Here is a 23,626-nt window from a genome sequence, read left to right on the forward strand (position 1 = left end):
TTTTTGTTATTGTTCATAGTACTACTTAAACCTTCCTCTAGAGCAAGTTTTTTGTTTTTTTGGCTGAAATCAATCTTTGTTTTAGCTGAGACCTAACAAAACTAAGCCCTAATGTTGGGTTTCAATTAGTTTTGGCAAAAATAGCTTCAGTCAAGTTTGGACGGTTTTAGCAATTGTTGAAACTAAGACTAAGTTTTCAAATTTCTCTCTAGAAGATGGCTTTTGGTCACTTAAATTTTATGCATGGGTTTACATGGCACTGAAAATTATGCTTGTGAACTCATTCTCGATATTTTAGGTTGTTCGAATGGACTCCATGTCATCCTCATTGTATTTCATGGCTTCTGGTCCCTTAAATTTTATGCATGGGTTTAGATGGCACCAAAAATTATGCTTGTGTACTCATTCTCAATATCTTAGCTTGTTCAGATTTATTCTATGTCACCCTCATGGTACTTCATGGCTTCTGCATATAAACCCTTTTGGTTTTTACTCTTTCTTTCTTCTTTTTTTTTTTTTACTTCACATTCATTGTCATGTGAGGACAAGCATAGTGTTGACTCGTCCTATGAAACATACACCTTTTTAATTCCTCAACTAGTCACCTGAGTTCTTTTAGTCCTATTAGCGGATTTATTTTCAGTCATCCCTTTTTCAGGTTACTGTTGGACTATGGTCCAACTTGAGTTTCAAGGTGGTTGTGGGAAACAGTTGTATGGAAGCCCTTAATCATTCTGTGTACCTGCTAGACCTGAACACTTAGTGTGCTTTCTGCATATATATTCTGTCATTTTTCTGTGCTTTATGTATATAATGCGCACATAAGTCGATATATTGTTGCATCAACCCTACATGTGTTATATCACTCAAGTTGAGTGCTTTATCTAGTAACCTGTATAAAAGCAGATGGTCAAAATGCTTTTGGTTATCGCCTTTTTGATGTGAGCTGTCTAACAGTGCCACCTTTTAGCCAGTTGTTGAGAGTTCTCAGTGGGGCCATTTGGGGCATGCCACTCTTAGCCAGTTGGCAGCCAGCAAGAAGCTGGAAACCAAGGTGATGGCTTTGCTTCTTACACCTGGCTGGTCTCCTCCATGTGCCTACCATATAAAGTCCAAAGTGGACCTGTCACTAGGAAAGTGGCTCAATCCACTTTCACCTGGAAGAAAAAAAGATTAGTTCACTGTTTTGATTTCCTTGTTAAATACCAATTGGAAATTTAATATTAGTTTTCATACAAGCTACGAAATAAAAGCCACAAACCAAAAAAAATGCTTACTCAGAGAAAACAGAAAAATGAAAACATCTCAGCTGGTTGGAAGATCTAAAGTTGGATAGGTAGATGAACCATGAAAACTGTGCAAATTGAACTACCCATATTTTTTCTTGCTACCTATGTCATTTTCATGGAAACTTTTAGCGGTTGCATGTTTTTTCCCTTTCCATAATTTATCTTTTTTCTTTTACCCATCATTCCTCATTTTCAATGCCTGCAAACCTCCAATTATTGATTAATGAAAAGCATATAAATATTGAAATGTAATAGTACTTTAGTGAGTATTACAGTGATCAAAGAGATAGCTCTTAAGTTATGATAAAGAATATCTAAAAATATATATTGTTTAATTATAATTCCTGTAAAGTGTATATTATTTCTTTCAGCAAATCCATAACCTTAAAATCCAGCCTTTTTCCAACTATTTTTTTTTCCTAGTTGACTTTACACATCTCTATTCACCATTTGGATCATTTCATAATTATTAACATATTTCTACAGTTGGTTATCAACTTGAAATTATTGACAACCCACCACCTTTCTCATCCAAGCTTGTAGCTGGTCGCAACATTGTTATTTCTCTTAGCAAAAATGAATATTATGTGTGTTATAGCAGTCAAAGGTAGTTACCTTAATAGCCATTGTAATACAATAAAGGCTCCACTAAAGCTTGAGTTAAAGGACAAATGGTATATAACTAATAGTTGTTGTACTTGTATCATTATGCATGTTATTGGTTTAAGAAAGATCGGTGGGTAATCCCATTAGTGAGTATAATTTCCAATTAGATGTTTTCCTGCAAGGAAAAATTTTATATTTTTATTTTGTGAACTATCTAACATTAAAAGATGCACATGATTCATTAAAGATGGATTCTTGACTTAAGGTTATGTTGTAAGTGATGAATAATACTTACAATATGAAAAGAATTCAAGCTTACCAAGCTGGTAAAGTTTTTTAGTAATGATATTAAAAAAAAAAAATCTGGGTTTGTGTTCCTGTATAAAAAACCATTAGCCAGCCCTTGTCTCTTTGACCAGCTGGTCCCTCTTTGGCCAATCATCTAAAGAGCATCACTAGGGGTCTCCATTAAGGCCTGCTATTTTGGACCAGCCCAAGCCATGCAATAATTAAGTGATGTCATGCATGTCCATTGTGCATCATTGTGCTTTACTCTATGTGCCTAATGCTTGGTAAATCCTATGTTATTTATGCGGACAAACATTGACACACCTGAAAAAAATGAATAATAATCAACTTAGTTTGGCAGACATGTCTCTCAAGAGGAAAGGTTTTGTTTAGGAAAATTTTAATTTGCAGGGGTTCTGCATCCAAGTATGCTTGATGCACCATAGGCCCCTAAATTCCTCATAATCATCCATGTGTAGATGGTTACAATCAGTCTGTTGGATCGCAAATGGTGGATCATATCTGCTTGCATGCAGCACTGTCCTAGTCTTTTGACACCTCCTAGCCACTATCTTTTTGTTATCGTAAAATAATAAAAATATTAGAAAATATCTCTTCGGAGGAGGCTGTTTTTTTTATCTCCCCCTATTGATTAATCACTTCAACTACCCGGCAACACATTAAAAGGAAAAATGCTTACAATGTATTGGACTAATTCATAGGAATGAAAAGTTTAATCAATATTTGTCTCTCTGTGAAAATAATAAAATAGTAAGTTAAAACATAATTCATCATATAGTATTATTTTTGAAACTAAATAAATTAGTTGGCACATTCGATGCAAGTTGATGGTGGCTCAAGAAATAGCATCTCAGATTCTCAAGTATTAATCTAATGTTTTGGCAAATGGAAAACATGTGATGGATTCAATGAGAAGGGAATGTGATGAATTGTTGTGATCCATCAAATATGGAAAACATGTGATGGTAGTTGTGATGGAAAGGGAAATGCACATGCCAAATGACCAGTATCTATCTGAAATATGATTTATAGACAGATGATGTCCATATGGGTCTGCACATGGTTGCACATCACACCATATATAACTTACTTTCTCCTAATTATATGATATCAAGCTTGAAATCTATGGAATATTGGAATGTAAAGAAACGTTAGTATTGTGAATTTTGGGCTTCTTGTCAGTTGCTATTGTAGGGTGCCATTTTATTCACTGAAGAACATCCATGTAAACATTTTTAATATACAGATGAAGTTTGTTTCTAAGAAACTCATTATTTGAATAATTTCTCAGATGTTCCACTATTTCTTTCCATTTTTTGAATAATTAGTTGCTTTTCACAAGCTAACGGATGAAGTGTGATTCTCAGATGTTCCTATGTCAGCCAGATGCAGAGCTTAAAGAGGGTTGCCAACTCTATTGTCAGCAGAACAACTTTCAGAGGGTAAACTTTTTTGTGATAGTATCCTTCATTTCTAAGCTCTTTGAGATTTATAGATGCTTCCTCTGCAAGTCCAGTAATGATAATGAAAAGGTTGATATAAGGAAAAAATTCAGACATTCTAGGAAAAAGGTGTATGGAACTATGGTCAATGTGGTGCATTGCTAGTTTTTGCATCCATTGGAAATGGATTGGTGCCCTTTTCATCCTTTAAACTGGGCAATGGATTGGTAAGCAAACAGCTCATGACCTTTATATGCATAACTTTTAGGTTAAGGTGATGAAGTGTTGCACAAACATGCTTCATGTTCTTAATTAACTACATCACATAGTAACTATATAATTTTCTGAAAAATCTGGAAATGATCTGTCTAATTCTTCTATGATCAGCACTTGGTGACCATGTAATTTCTTCTTTCAGGTTTGAACTTGTTATCGAATCCAGAAACTTTTCTGGATAGCTTATTCTAGTGAAGTGTAGAGCCCAGCTCTTTCTTGATCATCAGTTGGTAAAGATCAGATGGACACATAGACATTCTGACTGTAAAGTCATAACAGTGAATATTTAAGTCATGAAGATAACTATGCCAGGATGTAAATGCTATAATATATTGTCAACAAAATCTGCTATCTCCAGATGTCCATGGGTAAGGTCCTGAATTTGTAAGGTTGCATTATGATGCTCAAAAGACTGATCATAATCTTTCTAAAGATTTTTCTTTTCTTTTTAATTTGGCTTTGGCTTCCTTATTGATTTAGTCATCAGTCATCCTACTAAGTTGCGTGGCATTAGGATGCTCATTCCACATGAAGTGTTCTAGATTTAGTGGTCTCTGCATCATTTCTTGGGTATTAAAAAGGATATAATATCTCTTAAATTTTTGAAATAAGTGAGAATATGATAGAGCTCATAATAGATTACATTTGCCAGTAAGACAATTTTGAATAGCTTAGTCAAGAACTTATTAAACAATGCAACTAATATGTTTGAGGTAAGCTTCTTTGGAAACACTACAACATGGTTGACATCAACACTAGTGTTTACATAATGACAAACAGGGACATTCAAAACCCGCATTCACTATGGTGCTAGGGGTATCTAGAATAAGGCTAACCCCACAGTGTAGCCTATTGGCTACAGGCCTCTTCTATCAAAGAATAAAAAATAAAAATATCATAAATGTAAATAGTCTTTTTGTGCCTATGTATGGTGTCCTATGCAACATGTAAAAGCTGTCCTGTACAACATGGTTCCATTTTAGACACACGTCTGACACTGTGACATAGGCATGAGTGATTGACCACCAGACGATGGCTTAAAATCCCTTGAATTCCAATTCATTACCAATCGGTTGGCTGCTTGCCTGCTCCTAAATGTTCAGATGTCCGGTAGAACATGATTACATGTTTGACATATTCAGACACCCTGACGTAAGCACGAGTGACCACCAAACAATGGTTTAGAATCCCTTCAACTCCAAGTTCATTACCAATCACTTGGCTTCTCCTAAATGCAACCTGGTTATAAAATGTTGCTAAGCAGCTCGCTTAGGCCTTGAGTTTCAACTTTGGACAATGTTTTTGAGCTAGATCATATATCAGGGAAGGCAGTTTGTGTGTTTCAGTGTGAACCACCACCATCCAGCTACCCTCTCCTCCATTCCTCCGCCAAACCCCACCCCTCCCCCTCCACCCTGCCTCCCCCAAGCACACACAACAGACACACACACTCAAAAGGGCTCCCAGAAAAGGAAAAAAAATAAACATGAACAAAAAAAAAAAAAGAAAAAAGAACTTATTGGTAATTTAGCACCTTAATTTAGTAGCAACAAGTTTCATCGATTCTTAACAACAGTTTATTTTTAACTTTATTTGACTACTCGTTATTTGGCTGTGTGATTATATTAACTTGAATTGTTGAGCTTTCTTCTAATGAGTAGATAATATAATTTTATGTTTTTGAGAAATGTCATGCATAACATGCCTTGCTACAGTAGGTATGTTGCGAAAATAAAGTTAAAAGCTTTTTCCCTGCATTACATCAGGAAATTTTTTTTTACCAAAAAAACTTTCCTTTTTTTTTTCTGCTTATTCTAATTTAGTTCTATTATTCTAGTGTGTATACATATGCAGTTATGCATATTTTTGGATAACTCTGCTTCATTAACCCTCAAACTACTTTTGATTGAGCTGATCATGCATTCCTTCCTTTACACATTTCATACTCCATTTCTTTATCAAACTTGATCATCCTTCTTTTTCCTTGTCTGTTACTGAAACATTTTGATGCTGACCTTTTATCATGCCATCCTGGCCTGTGACCATCCAGAATTACAGCGATCATCACATGTAAAAATAATCTTCATGACTAGAGTAACTGATTGATAATACTTTCTGTGACCAATGACCAGTTTAACCAATGAGGATCTGGTCTGTCTTTTGGTTGGTTGGAGTCCTAAAACAATGTGATAGTTGTTGATTCATTAATGTCGAGTTCATGACATACCTCCTGTTGCTGTCTGCCTTAGTATCATTTGTGTTTACTTTATACTGCTTGTTAGACCTTCTGACGTAACAAATAATTCTGTGCTTCGGGTGATGCCACCGGTTGTGCTCTTAGGGATTTTGCAGCACCTATCAATTTTTCTTGTTTGTTTTGAGAAGCTTCATATGGATATTTGAGGTCACTAGCTGACATTTTGCAAGTGCCAGCTGCCTCCCACGGCCATTTGCTTGTTTGAAGTCTCTGAATTTGCCATTACGTATCTAACTACTGTTGTCTTCAAAGACAGGTTAATAGACCGTCTGGGAACTAAGTGATACTAGTTAATAACTGTTTGCCTTGCATTTTTCAATCATGCAAGTTCATATCATTCTCAATTTAGAAAACGCATTTAAGGGACTTCCACACTGCATAAAGTTGTGTTCAGAAGAACAACCGGCTGCACCTAGATCAGGTATCAATCATTTAGGAAAAGTTAGACCCTTGATGAGCTACCATTTACCCTTTCTTATTTCAGCAATAAATGCACACCATGGATTCTTTTATTTTCCTTCTCTTTTAAATTGCAACAAGACAAAGTACTCTTGCATCGTTTGCAAGCACAATCGTAGAGCTAATATATGGGCGTCTGCAGCACCGAATAAGGTCACTAATAATCCAAATTTTTTGATGTGATCTACTATCTCTAAAATCAAAAGAAAGTTCCTATATATTCATCGCTTATGGATCTAGCGATAAAAAATGGATAATTTAAATACAAATGAAGCATATTTTTTGAGTATTAAATGTGTAGGCTTGAGATTTATAAATTATATAATTTTTTAATATTTAATAGTTTAAAGATAGTAGATCACATCAAATGGTTTAGATCATTGGTGTCAAGTGCTTGATCATTTAATATGGAATGATTTTATTGTGGGCTGTTGTGTGGGAGCTCATATGTTAACTCTTCAAGAAATTCTTTGTGCACCACGTGCAGTGCAACAAAATTGATATAGAGCTCACTATTCAATTATATCGGATCACATAATGCAATTAATAATGGGATAGATATTTAATACTGCATAATTTTTTTTTGTCAAATTTTTGCTGATGAAAATATCTTTTATCTCCATAGAATAAAGAAAGAATAGTATTATTACTTCCGACATCTTAAATAATATATATAGCTTTTTAATGTCTTATGTTGGGTATAAAATACCCACGGCCGAAGTTCTCAGCAGAATCAACTCTGAGGGGACTCCGCCCGGACTCCTACGGGAGCCGGGCTCCGCCCGTGACTTCAACTCCGAGAGGACTCCGTCCGGACTCCCACGGGAGCCGGACTCCGCCCACGACTCCGACCTCGAGGGGGACTCCGCCCGGACTCCCACGGGAGCCGGACTCCGTCGCCAACTTCGACTGTCGGTAAGATCCGTCCGGACTCCTACGGGAGCCGGACTTCGCACCTGACTTTGATTGCAGGGGACTCCGCTAGGACTCCTACGGGAGCCGGGCTCCGCCCGCGACTTCAACTCCGAGAGGACTCCGCCCGGACTCCCACGGGAGCCGGACTCCGCCCACGACTCCGACCTCGAGGGGGACTCCGTCCGGACTTCCACGGGAGTCGGGCTCCGTCGCCAACTTTGACTGCCGGTAAGATCCGTCCGGACTCCTACGGGAGCCGGACTTCGCACCTGACTTTGATTGCAGGGGACTCCGCCCGGACTCCTACGGGAGCCGGGCTCCGCCTGTGACTTCAACTCCGAGAGGACTCCGTCCGGACTCCCACGGGAGCCGGACTCCGCCCACGACTCCAACCTCGAGGGGGACTCCGCCCGGACTCCCACGGGAGCCAGACTCCGTCGTCAACTTCGACTGCCGGTAAGATCCGTCCGGACTCCTACAGGAGTCAGACTTCGCACCTGACTGTAATTGCAGGGGACTCCGCCCGGACTCCTACGGGAGCCGGGCTCTGCCCGCGACTTCAGCTCCGAGAGGACTCTGCCCGGACTCCCACGGGAGTCGGACTCCGCCCACGACTCCAACCTCAAGGGGGACTCCGTTTGGACTCCCACGGGAGCTGGGCTCCGTCGCCAACTTCGACTGCCGGTAAGATCCGTCCGGACTCCTATGGGAGCCGGACTTCGCACCTGACTGTAATTGCAGGGGACTCCGCCCGGACTCCTACGGGAGCCGGGCTCCGCCCGCGACTTCAACTCCGAGAGGACTCCGTCCGGACTCCCACGGGAGCCGGGCTCCGCCCACGACTCCAACCGCAAGGAGGACTCTGCCCGGACTCCTACGGGAGCCAGACTCCGTCATCAGCTCCGACCGCTGTCGAACTTCAGCCGACGGATCTGCACTCCCAGGCAGGCCACGATAACGGCCATGATCCGGCTCCACTTTCTGCGGCAGATTTCGCGCAGCTCCATCACTCCCTGACAGGCCGCAGTAACGGTCATAGCACTGCTCCACTTCCTATGACGGATCCCGCGCAGCTCCACTACTCCCTGACAGGCCACAATAACGGTCACGATCCTGCTCCACTTCCTGCGACGGATACCGTGCGATTCTTCCATCCGCTGGCAAGTCGCGACAACAGACGCTGCTCCACTCCCCGCGGCAGACTCCACGTGGCACGCCCCGATGATAGCCACGGGTCCACTCCACTACTCTTCGCAGCAAACTCCGTCTGACCTTGGGCAGCCCACTGCCAGACGGTTACAGATGTCGCTATCAGGCTACTGCCCCCTCCGCCTATAAAAGGGGGCCCCAGATACGTTATTCAATAAGCTCTAGTTTTTTACCTAAAAATTCTGCCAAATTCTCCGTTCGAGCACTCCATTCTTGTTGAGGCAGAGAACTGACTTGAGCGTCGGAGGGTCTTGCCGGAGCAACCCCACCTCCGGTTTAGACTTTCTTTGCAGGTCCCGGCGGCGACCGTAACTCCCCCGACTCCAGCTTCTCCGGCGCGAGCGGATTTCTGCACCAACAGGATTGGCGCTAGAGGAAGGGCCCGAACCTCTGCAATACCCTTGTTCTTAAAGGAGCGCTCAACGGAGCCGCCTTCGATCGTCTCCTCCGACATCCATTCCTTGTTTCCCCCACGGGATCCTTACTCGATGCCTCCCCGCAAGGCATCCACGCGACGGTCCACGGCCTCCGCAGCCAGATCTCAGGCTCCGGCCTCTCCTCCTGTTTCTCAACCTCCTCCTCCTCCGGCGGTGGCAGTCGGCGCGGAGCAGTTTGACCTGCTGGCGCAGCAGGTCAGAGGCCTCACAGAAGCTGTGCAGGCTATGCAGCAGCAGCAGCCGCAGGCATCAGTACGCTCGGAAAGGGCGTCCCTGGAACACCAGAATCCGACGGTGGGGCGGGCCACCTGGGCCAGCCGCCCCGTCCTTCCTGGGAAAACGAACCCGAGAGCCCTCAATCGGACCACGACTCCCCCTTGGAAGATCCCTGCCCTCATTCTGCTAGAGGACCCTCGAGACTCGAAGTCGGGAGGATTTTCTGGACCGGAGGCTCCAGGAGATGAATCGGCGGATCGAAGAGCTCCGCCATGCTCCCCCCGCTTATGGTGAGGATATTTATACTGACCCTCCCTTCTCTCAAATGATCATGCAGGAACCGATCCCGCCAAACTTCAAGCTCCCCCAGTTTGAAAGCTACGACGGGACTTCGGACCCGGTTGATCATCTGGAAGCCTTCCGGACGATGATGCTGCTTCACGGCGCTCTCGATGCCATTCTATGTCGGGCTTTCCCGTCCACCTTGAAGGGAGCGGCGAGGAACTGGTACTCGACTTTGAAATCGGGTACCATCTTTTCCTTCGATCAAATGAGCCACCAATTTGTGGTCCATTTTGTCAGCAGCCGGCGCCCCCGGAAGGGTTCGGAGTCCCTCATCAATATCAAGCAGAGGGAAGGGGAGTCCATTCGGGCCTACATCAATCGTTTCAACATCGCGGCGCTGGAGGTCCGGAACTTGGACCAATCAGTCGCAATGGCCGCCCTGAAGGGTGACCTTCAGAAGAATGACCTTTTGTTCTCCCTGGAGAAGAAGTACCCCAGGGATTTCACTGATTTGCTGGATCGGGCTGAAGGATACGTCCGAGCGGAAGAAGCCTTCAAAATGAAGGATGAAGAAACAGCGAGGGAGCGGCAAGCGGGAGACTCGAGTAAGCCCGCAATTGAAAAAAGGCCCAGAGAAGTCCGGTTGCGTTCTCGATCCCCTCCTGGGCACAAGCGTGCCCATACTCCACCCCGGGTACGCAGGCAGAGAAGTCCGGATCGCGGGATTCGGCGGGGTTCCCCACCGGGGAGATTCTGCAACTACGCCCCCCTCAACGCCTCGAAGGCCCAGGTACTGATGGAGGTCAGGGAGCAGCTCCCTAGGTCAGAGAGGATGCGCACACATCCCGGGAAGCGTAACCCCAACAAGTTCTGTCTCTACCACCGCGACCACGGCCACGACACAGAGGAATGCATCCAGCTCCGGGACGAGATCGAGGAGCTCATTCGACGAGGTCGACTCGACAGGTTCATCCGATGCAGGCCTGAGGGTAGAGGAGATCGGTCAAGGGCCCTTCTGCAACCTGAACCACCAAGAAGGGAGGAGCAACCCGGAGACCGACCTCCCATTGGGACCATCGACTCCATCACCGGAGGGCCTCAAGGAGGAGCAGACCTCCCGCAACCATAGAACTCGAAAAATCTGTAAATGTATCACTTACGATTTCACTTTGAATCTAAATTTCTTTCTACTTGACGTACTCTTCCCATTTGGCATGGATTTGCCACGACTGGATATGACCCCTCCAAACGTCTGAAACAAAATTATGTTGGGAACGGGGGGAGAACCTCATCCTAACATACCTGAAATGCAAGTCCGACTATCTCGAGATTGGATTGGGGGAGAGGCCTTACAACGCCCTAATGTGCCCCCACAGCCATGTCAGGAGCAGGAGGAAGACCTCGTCCTGACATGAGCAAAGTCAAAGGCCCGGTTTTTTTAGACCGGATGGGGGGAGAGGCCTTACAGCGCCCTAATGTGCCCCCACAGCCATGTCAGGAACAGGAGGAAGACCTCGTCCTGACATGAGCAAAGTCAAAGATCCGGTTCTTTTAAATCGGATGGGGGGAGAGGCCTTACAGCGCCCTAATGTGCCCCCACAGCCATGTCAGGAACAGGAGGAAGACCTCGTCCTGACATGAGCAAAGTCAAAGGCCCGGTTCTTTTAGACCGGATGGGGGGAGAGGCCTTACAGCGCCCTAATGTGCCCCCACAACCATGTCAGGAACAGGAGGAAGACCTCGTCCTGACATGAGCAAAGTCAAAAGTCCGGTTCTTTTAGACCGGATGGGGGGAGAGGCCTTACAGTGCCCTAATGTGCCCCCACAGCCATGTCAGGAACAGGAGGAAGACCTCGTCCTGACATAAGCAAAGTCAAAGGCCCGGTTCTTTTAGACCGGATGGGGGGAGAGGCCTTGCAGTGCCCTAACGCGCCCCCACGACCATGTCGGGAACGGGAGAAGAACCTCGTCCTGACTTGAGCAAGGTTGAAGGCCCGGACTCCTACGGGAGCCGGGCTCCGTCCGTGACTTCTGCAGCAAGGGAGACTTCGCCCGGACTCCTACGGGAGCCGGGCTCCACCCACGACCTCTGCAGCAAGAGAGACTTCGCCCGGACTCCTACGGGAGCTGGGCTCCACTCACGACCTCTGCAGTAAGAGAGACTTCGCCCGGACTCCTACGGGAGCCGGACTCCACCCCACGACTCCTGCGGAAAGGAAGACTCCACCCGCCCTGGCAATGGCCCTTACGTGCCCTCGCGGGAACGGGAGGAGAACCTCGTCCTGATGGTGATGAAATCCGGTCGCCCAACAAGATCGGATGAAGGGAAAAAGCCCCTTAGCGGCACCTCCAAGCTCCTTTGCAACCCCGCAAAGGGCGAGGGGAGGGCCCTCACTCGGAGAAGAGGAGGAAAATTAAAAAGGAAGGGTGACGAACTACGACGGAAACAGATGAAGGACGAACCGCACCAAAGACCTAAAAGACTTCGTCCCAACGGAGACGGGGAGTTCCTACCAAACACCCCCGGCCTCTAAAAAGACTCCCGACACAGGTCAGGAGGACAGCGACATCCCCGAAGTAATGTGGAGTCCGGACCGTCAAGCTCGGGCTTGCAGCCATGTACGACGAGAAAGGCAAGCTAACGCATCGACGACTGGGCGCCTCCCAATGACGTCTACATCAGACAAGTCGAACGACAAGAAAAGTTTGGCGGACGACAATCTAATACAATGCGCGGACAAGGTAACACTAAATACCCTTTTCATTCCATTTCCGAAATACACGCTACAAAGCCCGGAAGGCCAAGGAAAGAAAAGCAAAACAACAAAAAGAGAAGTAAATACATGAAAAGACAGAAGGACGAAAAGAGCTCTAAGGAGGCTCTGCTCCCTCCGACCTAGAGTTGTCTGCTCCACCCCTCATCTAGGACTGCCTTAGATTCTTAATTTCTTCTTTTAGCTCTTCCCTTTTCTGCAGCGCGTCCTGGAGCGCCCGACGAAGTCGTTGGCTCTCAGCCTCCGCCTCTCGATGCCTCTTCCTCAAGACCTCGGATTCCGCCTCCGCGTCCGCGATGGCCCGCTGCTCGTATGCCAGTTGAATCTTCAGTTGTTGCAGCTCGGTTGTCTTTTCCCCGAGGGCGACAGAAATCCCTTCAACGGTTCCTCTTAGGGACTGGAGCTCCTCAGAATCCCGGGTGGAAGTAAGCTGAGCCCTGCTGGCCAGCTGCCTCTGGAGACGGACGACTTCGTCGATCGCCGCCCTGAGTCTCCCTTTATATTCCTCCACCTGCCTGCGCCAGCTGGCCCGATGCACGTCGTGACTCACCTCGGCATCCTGAAGCTACCGCTGAAGGTCGGATACCTTCTTCGACCACTCCTGGTCGCCGTCAATCCGAGCCAAGAGCCGGGACGAACTTCCTTCCAACTGGCCGATCTTCCCCTTAGCGGCTGACAGTTCCACCTTAAGGGCACTAATCCTGGTGGCCTGAGCCCAAATTCGGTCGCTGGCGCTCTTCTTGCATTCCTCAAGCTCCTTCGCGAAATCCGCCTTCCTCCGGCTATACTCCATGATCCCCTTCACGTGGAGATTCCGAAAGTGGGTGGCCTCCGCGGCGGCTTCAGAATGACCTTCCCTCAATCTGCGAAGCTCGCCTTCTATCCTCTTTGACTTCTTTGTCAAGTGAAGGACTTCCTTCTTCAGCCGTTGGATCATCGACTTCAGCGGAACCCCCAGGGGCAGGGGAAGTGCTTCTGCAGGACACTGCCATCGGAAGGCAAAAGCGTCAAAGCACAACTCATCACAGGAAGAAAAACAGAGAGAAGAAGGGGAGGGAGGAGAAGCCATCTGCGATAAGAAATTCAGCTTTATTGATTGGATGATTCTTGAAGACAAAAAAGAAAAGAAAAATTGCGATGAAATAAAAATACAAGGTCGGAGGTCTCAGACCTCAGAGGCGGGGGTTGGAGAACTCGGCGTCCCCGACAAGGGGGCCGCAACAGCGGTAGCGGCTGACGAGGGACCGGCCTTGTCTTCGGACTCTTCGCCTAGGAAGCTGAGGTCGAGCTCCGAAAATTTTCTGGCCACCTTCTCTTGGCAGAGCTCAAACCCCTTGATGAACGCCTCCTGGCCGAATTGGACATTCAGATCCCTCATCTCCGCGGAAGCCTTGAATTCCTCTACCGCAAGGACTCTGGCCTCCGAGACCAGGACCGGAATCTGCTCAACCAAGTTGGCGACCTCGGCCTCCGCCCTTCTCGCCGACTCCTCCAAGGTCTGCCTCTCCTCCTCCCGGGCTTGTTTCTCTCTTTCCAGGGCCTCTTGGAGGGCGACTACTTCGGCCGTCTTTGCTTGGAGGCGAGCAACCTCGGCCCGGCAGCGCTCCTCCACCTGGAGGATATCCCTCCTCGCACGGTTCACCGCCTCGATATTGGCGAGGAGCTGGTGCCCAATCTGCAAGGGTGGCTAGGGGATCAGAACAAAGGCCGAATGGCCAGGTAAATAAAGATTTGCTTACCTCAAGGAAGGACCCCAAAGAGTCCCAGGTCCGCTACTCAGGATCGGCGCGGTCGATCCTCTCGACGACGTCGGACAGAATGCAGCCGTCGATCAACCGCCTGATCAAGTCCCTGTCATTGAAGGGATTCTCTGGCCCCTCTTCAGAGCAGAGGGACTCGTCAGCGGCAGTTCGGCGGCTACTCGTCCTGTGGGCCACCGATTTTCTTCTCTTCCCCCTCTCGGCCACGGGCGCCTCCGTGGAGCGGACCCCCGAAACAGAGGCCCCGATCGGCGGACTCCTCGAGGAGGCCCGGGGAGCCGTTGCCTCGGCATCCGAGGGAATGTCAATTGCTGGAGCCGCCTAAACGGAGGCGGCCAAGCTCGACTCCTCCGCCCTGACCCTCTTCGCCGATCTGGAGGTCGCGACACCCTTTCTTTTGTGGGCCCTGAGGCCTCTGGCAAGCATCCGCACTGCTTCGGCGTCCATTCCTTAAAAAAAAAAAAAAAAGAGAGAAGAAGAAAGAGGAGAAAAGGAGAGAGAAGGAAGAAGAGTAAAAAAAGAGAAAGAAAAAGAAGAAGGACAGAAGAAAAGAAGATAAGGGAAGAGATGAAGTACTCGCAGGATCCTGGGGGCTCAGGACAATGTTGAACAAAAATTGCTCCCTCAGAAGATTGGGAAGGGAAGGAGCGGAGTAGGCAAGAAGCTTCCGGGCAGCCTGAAGGTCATCCTCCCCCAGGCTGGGGGCCCGGCGGACAGAATCCCTCAGAGAGTCCCAAGGGGGCAGGCCCAGCCTCAAGGTCGGGCAGTGGACGAAGAGGTATTTCCCCTTCCAAATATGGATTGAAGAAGGGGTACCTTTCAGCAACCCTTTCTTGCCGAACTGGGGGGAGAAGTACCACCAGTCCTTCGTCGAAGGATGGCGCTTGAAAGTATAGAAGTACCTAAATAGGGAGAGGGACGGTTGGACCTCGACTACATGGCAAAGGGAGAGAAATCCTATCAAAAACCTAAAAGAATTTGGGGCCACAGAAGCCAAGGAGATGCCTAAGAAGCGGAAGAGGACGACTACAAAGGAAGGAAGTGGAAGCCGGAGTCCGGCACGGAACGCCTCCTGATACAGACAAAAACGATCGGATGGAGGAGTGCTAGCCCGGTCAGAAGGGCTAGGCAGCTCCAGGTCGTACTCCGGAGGAACTCCATACTAAACCCTTATCAGAAGGAGTTCCTCCGGAGTCAGGGAACATGGAATGGCGCCCGGTGCAAAAATCAGGTGGAGCCCAGCCCCAGACGCGGGTTCGTCTACAGAGCAGGGGACCTGGGGGTTTGAGGCGGAAGAACTCCCGGAACTGCAGGGAGCGGAAGAGCCGGACGACATTTTGAGTAGCTTCGAATGAGGGCTCCAAAGATCTCGAAGAAGATGGACAGGATGAAGGACGAGGGGTCACAGAAAACTAACTCGGAGGAATACAAAAACAATGACAAAGAAGAAGTCCCTAAGCGGTGGGAAGAAGGTTGAAGGTGCTGGAACTAACCTAGATTGCTCTGAGGGACCGGAGGGGCGAAGACAGGGACGATTTGGAGGGCGCCTACGGTTCGAGAAGATACCAACTGAAACAGGGCTCTCGAAGGGAAGGCAGACACTGATAAAACTCTGGAATGGAATAGGGCCCCTAAAGGTGGAAGGACGGATTTAAATAGACCCTGGGATCCGGCGCCATGATGATCGCGAATCCCCCCAGGCCAGCCCGCGCCCGACACGTGTCCCACTCCCCCCGGCGGGTGGCTAAAAGTGGCTGACGAATCGGCAGAGCCATTATGGCGCCGTACCTGGGCCAGTGTACCGACGGGAATTTCGAAGGGTCCCTTCGTATCGCCCCGATTCGAAAAGACTCCAGCACATGCACATTTAATGCCAAAATATATGGGGGCGGCCGTGCGCAGGATTCGAGGGGACAACTTCGGCTATGTCAATCTCTCTGTACTTCCTTCATTCGAAATTCAAACTCAGAAGTAGGGGGACTGGTGTTGGGTATAAAATACCCACAGCCGAAGTTCTCAGCAGAATCAACTTCGAGAGGACTCCGCCCGGACTCCTACGGGAGTCGGGCTCCGCCCGTGACTTCAACTCCGAGAGGACTCCGCCGGACTCCCACGGGAGCCGGACTCCGCCCACGACTCCGACCTCGAGGGGGACTCCGCCCGGACTCCCACGGGAGTCGGGCTCCGTCGCCAACTTCGACTGCCGGTAAGATCCGTCCGGACTCCTACGGAAGCCGGACTTCGCACCTGACTTTGATTGCAGGGGACTCCGCCCGGACTCCTACGGGAGCCGGGCTCCGCCCGCGACTTCAACTCCGAGAGGACTCCGCCCGGACTCCCACGGGAGCCGGACTCCACCCACGACTCCGACCTCGAGGGGGACTCCGCCCGGACTCCCACGGGAGCCGGGCTCCGTCGCCAACTTCGACTGCCGGTAAGATCCGTCCGGACTCCTACGGGAGCCGGACTTCGCACCTGACTTTGATTGCAGGGGACTCCGCCCGGACTCCTACGGGAGCCGGGCTCCGCCCGCGACTTCAACTCCGAGAGGACTCCGCCCGGACTCCTACGGGAGCCGGACTCCGCCCACGACTCCAACCTCGAGGGGGACTCCGTCCGGACTCCCACGGGAGTCGGGCTCCGTCGCCAACTTCGACTGCCGGTAAGATCCGTCCGGACTCCTACGGGAGTCGGACTTCGCACCTGACTGTAATTGCAGGGGACTCCGCCCGGACTCCTACGGGAGCCGGGCTCTGCCCGCGACTTCAGCTCCGAGAGGACTCCGCCCGGACTCCCACGGGAGCCGGACTCCGCCCACGACTCCAACCTCAAGGGGGACTCCGCCCGGACTCCCACAGGAACCAGGCTCCGTCGCCAACTTCGACTGCCGGTAAGATCCGTCCGGACTCCTATGGGAGCCGGACTTCGCACCTGATTGTAATTGAGGGCACTCCGCCCGCGACTTCAACTCCGAGAGGACTCCGTCCGGACTCCCACGGGAGCCGGGCTCCGCCCACGACTCCAACCGCAAGGAGGACTCCGCCCGGACTCCTACGGGAGCCAGACTCCGTCATCAGCTCCGACCGCTGTCGAATTTCAGCCGACGGATCTGCACTCCCAGGCAGGCCACGATAACGGCCACGATCCGGCTCCACTTCCTGCGGCGGATTCCGTGCAGCTCCATCACTCCCTGACCGACCGCAGTAACGGTCACAGCACTGCTCCACTTCCTATGACGGATCCCACGCAGCTCCACTACTCCCTGGCAGGCCACAATAACGGCCACGATCTTGCTCCACTTCCTGCGACGGATACCGCGCGATTCTCCCATCCGCTGGCAAGTCGCGACAACAGACGCCGCTCCACTCCCCGCGGCAGACTCCACGTGGCACGCCCCGGTGATAGCCACGGGTCCACTCCACTACTCTTCGCAGCAAATTCCGCCTGACCCTGAGCAGCCCACTGCCAGACGGTTACAGATGTCGCTATCAGGCTACTGCCCCCTCCGCCTATAAAAGGGGGCCCCAGATACGTTATTCAATAAGCTCTAGTTTTTTACCTAAAAACTCTGTCAAATTCTCCGTTCGAGCACTCCATTCTTGTTGAGGCAGAGAACTGACTTGAGCGTCGGAGGGTCTTGCTGGAGCAACCCCACCTCTGGTTTAGACTTTCTTTGCAGGTCCCGGCGGCGACCGTAACTCCCCCGACTCCAGCTTCTCCGGCGCGAGCGGATTTCTGCACCAACATCTTACATGACTTCTTATCAATATAAAGACATGAAAAATTATATATATTATTAAGGATATCATATATATTCATAAAAAGTTATATATATTATTCAAGATATCATATATATTGATAGAAAGTCATATAAGACGTCAAGAAGACATATATATTGTTCAGGATATTATATATATTCACAGGAAGTGATATATATTATTCATGATGTTATATATATATAGAAAATCATATAAGATATCAGAAAGTCATATATATATTATTCATGATATCATATAATGACATAGAAAATTATATATATTATTCAAAATGTCATATATATTCATAGAAAGTCATATATATTTTTTAGGATATTATATATATTTATAAAAAATTATATAAGGCATTTGGAAGTCATATATATTATTCAAAATATTATATAAAAATACAGTAAGTCATATAAGGCATCAAAAAATCATAATAACCAATATGGTATTATATAAAGATACAAGAAGTCATATATATTGTTCAGGATGTTATATATACTCATAAGAAGTTATATAAGATATTAAAAAGTAATAATATTATTTTTTTATTTTATGAAAGAAAAAAATATTTTTATTAGGAAAATCAAATAAAAAAAGTTGAGTGGTATTAAATATCTATTCCATTATTAATTACGTTATATGGTCTAATCCGATTAGGTGGTGTACTCTACGTCAATTTTGCTGTATCGCATGCAGTGCATAAAGAATTATTCGTTAACTCTTTACAATTGCATATACTTTTCTCAATTTGGAACTCCTAATTTTTTAATAACTGCTTTAGCCATTAGAATAGAATCAAGGTACTAATTATTGGCAGAAAGCATCCATTATCACTTAAGAAAATAAGCTTTGCTGTACCTACAACATTTAGAATAAATATTTTCAAAGAACCTGCTGTGACCCATTTTCTAGTTTCACAGAACATATCCATGCTTGGACATAACTGTCACAAACCATATTTAATCTATGACAGTGAATTTGATTTTATGAGGCAAGAGTGCATGTCGATGTTCATTATCTTTGGAGATAATCATGCTAAGTTGGTGAGGTGCTTGCAGAAGAATTGGAAGTTGCAAGATGCAAGGGAATAGAGCGGTTTTGGGAGGTTACTTAAGTAGGCAGTTTGGGAGCCAGAGATGAACGGGAGGCAAGAAAAATGAATATACTCTTGTGTAATGCTGTAAATAGGTTGGGTTGATCCGTGATCCGATCCAGACGAATCCGTTTAGACCCGATCCGATCCATTTTAAAAAATCTACAGGGTCAGATCGGGTTTTAAACTTAGACCCGTTCAGTATTCTAGGTCAGATCTGAGTCCGATCGGACTGAATTAAGATCTGAGCTGATTTAATCTGATCTAAATTTAGTATTGAATTCAATATGTAAATTATAGAGCAAATAGAGTGGGATTAAAATTTCAAATGCTATTATAGTATTATTATTTTTTATATAGTTTTACTCAATCTGATCGTAAGATTTTGAGAAATTATTTATAAATTAATAGCTAAAGCAAAGTAATGTTTATTTTTTTTTGTCATAAACTTCACATATGTTAGTTTATCATACGAACCGAGCCCGACTAGAATTTGGGCTCGCGTCGAAATCAAATTTTTTAGATTGAGATTGGATTATACATGAATCTGACCTGATCCAAAACATCCAATGGAGCAGATTTTTTGATTATAGGCCCGACCCGTTCTGATCCGATTTTCAATTAGGTTGGGTCTGGGTCCAACATTAGGATCCGATCAAGGAACCGGATTGGATCGGGATCACTCATGATCCGATCTGATTTGATCCATTTGCACTCCTATTCTTGTGGTTTTGCTCATCCTTGATCCCTTTAGACAAACTCTATTTTTTCTCATTGTAATTACACAGATATAGAAAAATGTCAAACTTTAATTTTCAAAATGTGTTAATTGATTTTATTTTTCTAAATATCGGGTTTAGAATTACATGATCAATTTTTTTAATAGATTTTTTGCATGATATTCTTTTAAATATGCGAAATTGTATGAATACACATACAATGCTGCTATTTGCATATATATCTTCTTAAAATATCCATTTTGTCAGTATACTCTTCTTTTTCTTTTTTCTATATATATATCCACATCATTTAATATTGTTAAAAAAATAAATGGTTTAAAATTAAAATAATTGAATTTTTTTTTTAGTTAGATATGTAAAAAGAATAATTTATAAGGATATATATGTAACTAGTAACTTTATAAGGATATTCATATAATTTTACATATTTAAGACTTAGGAGGGTATATACTTAAAACATATGAAAAAAATAATAAAAATTTGGCTAAGACTTACCAAATCTCTCAAATCGATAATTAAAAAAAAAAAGTAACATTGTCAATTTTTATTTGTTTAAGATCTTAATTTAGTTAAATTGGAATATTGAATGATCATTTTGGTAATTATATTCTCACATTTGATTTTGATCTAAGTATCATTATTGAGTATATGATATCTGTATATATTTTTTATTATTTTTAGAATATTAAAATATAAATTTAAATTAGATGTTCATTTTTTTTGATAAAATAGGGAGATTTCCCATCTAAAGAGTTTATTCACGTATTAAGATGCCATGCGTATAGTGGCCAAGTATGGACTCCATGGACAATGAGAACTCATCATCGTAGTCCGATCAAAAGTGACATCGAGCAAGGTGTATAAGAGGGCCTGGTTTAGCTTTTCGAAAGCAAAAAAGTCTCTTGGAAATCCAAGGATAAGGAAACATACTAGTGGAGCATCAGCTACTGCCTCCTGTAATAGAGGTGAGTGGCATTTTTAATCTGATGGATTGAGTCAACTTCTTAATGACTTTGCTATATTTTCCAGAGCTGATGAAGTTCCAACTTGTGAGATAGAAAATTGCTTGTTGGGCTACCATAGTAGGCGACATTGCCTCTCAGTTGAAGATCCTCTTGTTTCACTCTTTCTATATGCTCCAGTATAGGGATGCTATTGAGCAGTCCCATGCAATCTTTTTGAGCTTGTCTCTTTATTTGTTTCTCCATTTATTGTAAAGGCTGTTGATTGTATACAGAACCGGTGGTAGTTGACCTAAGGAACAGAGTATTGACCATACCAAGCTTGCGAATGCGTAGGTCATAATTAGTAGTTTCTTCTACTTCTACACATATGATGCATCGTATTGTTTCAAGCTTCTTCTTCTTTAAAACTTTTGTTGTGTGGGTCTTATTGTGATAAATTAACCAATTAAAAAGCTTGACCTTTTCTAGCAGTGGTAATTTCCACAGGAGCTTTGCTATGGAAGATGTTATCCCTCCATCGCTAAGGAATAGGTAATAGTTCTTGATCGTTAACTTTTTGGAGGGGTGCCATTTCTATTCTACCAAATCATCTTCTGATGAGAGTGTTACTGGGTCGAGCAGGTGCATCGTGTCTTGGAATTTTTGTCTACCTCATTAGATTAAGATCAAAATGTTTGCATTTCCATTGTTTACTTTGTTGAGGAAGTTAGAGATCGAGATAGATTGATCTTCAAAGAGGTTGAAGTATTAGAAAGTGGTGCTTAAAAGCCTCCCTAGTTAACTAGTTGTCGTGCCAGGATGATACTTCTTGCTCTGACCTCACTTTGAAGGATATGCTGGAGAAGAATTAGCTGCATGCTTTGGCGATTCCTCTCCAAGTGGGAAGCATTTCTTAGCCTTTAGATCAAGCTTTGGCTTGGAGAATTGTTCAGCGAATAGACATTTCTAATGAATTTTCTTTAAGGCCGATGTTGCTCATGAAATATCTCCACCACCATTTTGTATGTTGTTCATTTGTTGAGACGAGAATTTCACCAAAATAATATAATTTTTTCTATAAGAATTGTTGTCAACAAAGAATTATATAGTATAATAATATTGATTTTTTTGTTATCTTCAACTAAGAGTGACTGAATTTTCTAATTTCTGCCATTTGGGCATATGCCCCAATTTTTAATAAGTTTTATTGAGTGTATGTCCTCCTACACATACAAAAGTGTATGAATATCCTTATAAAGTTGCTATTTGTGTACATAACTTTATAAATTTTTTTTGCATATTTATTTATAAGGATATTTTAGTTATTTTAATTATAAATTATTTATTTTTTAATGGCATTTGGTGGTTTGCTTACATACTCAAAAAAGAAAGAAAAAGAAAGACATATGTATAAAATAAATATTTTATGAGAGTATACATGGAAATAATAGCTTTGTGAGGATATGTAATTTTGTATATTTAGAAGGATAGACATATCAAAAAAGCCTTTTTTAATTCCTTGATAGAAGTCTCGACCTTAAAAGTGCTTTGGGGCATGGAGGGCCTTAAACAATTGAATTAGTAGGGGAAATTGCACATGATGTTTTCAATGCAATTTATTTATATGTTCTATTCTTTTCTAATGATCATGCAAAGAATTAAAAAGAGTTTGGGTCATTTTAGGAGGAATCATATTAGAGATAGAATAATTTCGATTCTATTATAATGGAGACATTCCATAGGTTTTTATTTAGATGGATCTAATATCTTGTGGCTAAGCAAATTCATAGTATACTTTGAAAAGATGTTAGGGCGCTAATGAAACATTGGCGAACTTTATTTTTTTGAGGAATATTTATGGAAGTATTTGAAAGTGCATAAAATTAGTCATCTTGTCCTTTAGCTAGAACGGCAAACAAATTGATAAAATCTGATCATATCCCTATGCATCCAGATTTGACTTAGAATTTTGTATTTGGATATAAATATATCCTTGTAAATTTTATTGGATGCATATTCACGTATTTAATAAAAATATATATTTTAAGAAAAAATTACAAAGATATCTTTTCAAATTTGAGCTATTTATATGTAGATTTTAAAAATTTAAAAAGTATCAATTAGTTACTAAAACTTTAAATTTATTGCAATATAACTCAACTGTCTATCTAGATCTAGATCTTAACACCAATAATGAATGGAGAAAAATGATGAAAATATCTTTGATTTAGAAAGGTTATTCTTTACCATTTATTTATCCATATAGATTTCAAAGCACTTCATCTTTTATGATCTATCTATCCATTTGCATAGATCCCAAAGTGATCCATCTTTGTTATTCATCTATATGCACAGCTCTTAAAATACTCTATTTTTTGTCATTTATTTGCAAGCATGAAAAATTAAACCAGTGGCCTAACCACCGGGACAATTTTAAGCTTGTATTTTATAATAATCCTTTATTACACTCATTAATTATGTGAATAAATTTTCAATGAGAATGGATGAATTTCTTGTTTAAAATAGTTCTATTGGGTTGAAATAGCTCTATTGGGAATTTGACTGCTTTTTCTTACTTTGCTGAATCTCTTATCTTGCAGTATTGGTTTCTGGTAATGCTTCAAACACTCGTCTCTTCTTTGCTTTGTTTATAAATATACTTCATTTTATTTATGTTGCTTTCCAAGTTTCGTTGTTTAAAATATTAAAAGGATAAATAATTTCTACATAATCCTACATTTACATATAATTTTACTTAGAAATTCTATGCAAATAGATAATTTGTGATTATTTTATTTATAATGTAATTAAGAGTTATGTGGTATTTAATATAGATCTTATTAATTCATAT

General features: G+C 44.3%; 1 long non-coding RNA gene across 3 annotated transcripts in view; it reads left to right on the plus strand.

Moving 5' to 3' along the window:
- Positions 1-21,164, plus strand: part of LOC105045257 (uncharacterized) — a 35,494-nt gene extending 14,330 nt beyond the window's left edge. Inside the window, exons 3-6 of one of the 3 annotated variants that reach the window (XR_832030.4) lie at positions 3,572-3,646; positions 4,065-4,290; positions 20,617-20,796; positions 20,861-21,164. This is a non-coding gene — a long non-coding RNA (uncharacterized lncRNA). Of the gene's footprint in view, positions 1-3,571; positions 3,647-4,064; positions 4,375-20,616 lie in introns of those variants that run through there. The other 2 variants (XR_832029.4, XR_012141477.1) reach the window with 2 other exon arrangements.
- The last annotated feature ends 2,462 nt before the right edge of the window (positions 21,165-23,626 follow it).

This window comes from Elaeis guineensis, chromosome 5, assembly GCF_000442705.2.
Source record: "Elaeis guineensis isolate ETL-2024a chromosome 5, EG11, whole genome shotgun sequence".
Classification (NCBI taxonomy): Eukaryota; Viridiplantae; Streptophyta; class Magnoliopsida; order Arecales; family Arecaceae; genus Elaeis; species Elaeis guineensis.